Below are 595 nucleotides of genomic sequence, written 5' to 3'. Positions count from 1 at the left end.
CAGAAGATAGCTACAGTTCCTAGACTTTCAACATAACAAAGACCCTCTGGAGCAGGACTCAACTTATAACTGAGCGCAGATCCTGAGCCCAGAGCCAGGGAGCCAATTTAAGTTAATTCTATTCTAGCTGGCCCAGGGAAAAAAACAACCAAACAAAAAATCCTTTTGAACTATTAGGACATCAGCAGTCTTCATAGGATAATAAGCTCAGCTCCCCTCTCAGTGATTGTGCACACACCTGGGAAGGTCCTGCCTGTCCTGGGACCCTACATGGGACTGAGGGAACACCCCACTGCAGTGCTACATACAGCACAAGGCAGACACACTAGTGAACTCCTGTGCTCAAAACCCCTCTGGGAGCCATTGCCTGGCCTCTGCTGCGATGCTGCCTTTGAGGGAAATCACACCCAGCATCTGTGGGACACTACACCAAGCGGGCACACCTCCCGTTACCTTGAGGCAGATTTGGAACTCCTCCAGTCCCACTGTCAGGTGATCAAGCCTCAATTATCTCCTTACTTACCACTCAACTCTTCTTTCTTTATTCTCTTGCCCTTTTATCTTTTCCACCTCAGTCAGGCTCAACAGGCCCTGT

The sequence above is a fragment of the Echinops telfairi genome, unplaced genomic scaffold (genome assembly GCF_000313985.2).
Source record: "Echinops telfairi isolate 266 unplaced genomic scaffold, ASM31398v2 ScPeMD7_7417;HRSCAF=8455, whole genome shotgun sequence".
Lineage (NCBI taxonomy): Eukaryota > Metazoa > Chordata > Mammalia > Afrosoricida > Tenrecidae > Echinops > Echinops telfairi.
This window is presented reverse-complemented; position numbering follows the sequence as displayed.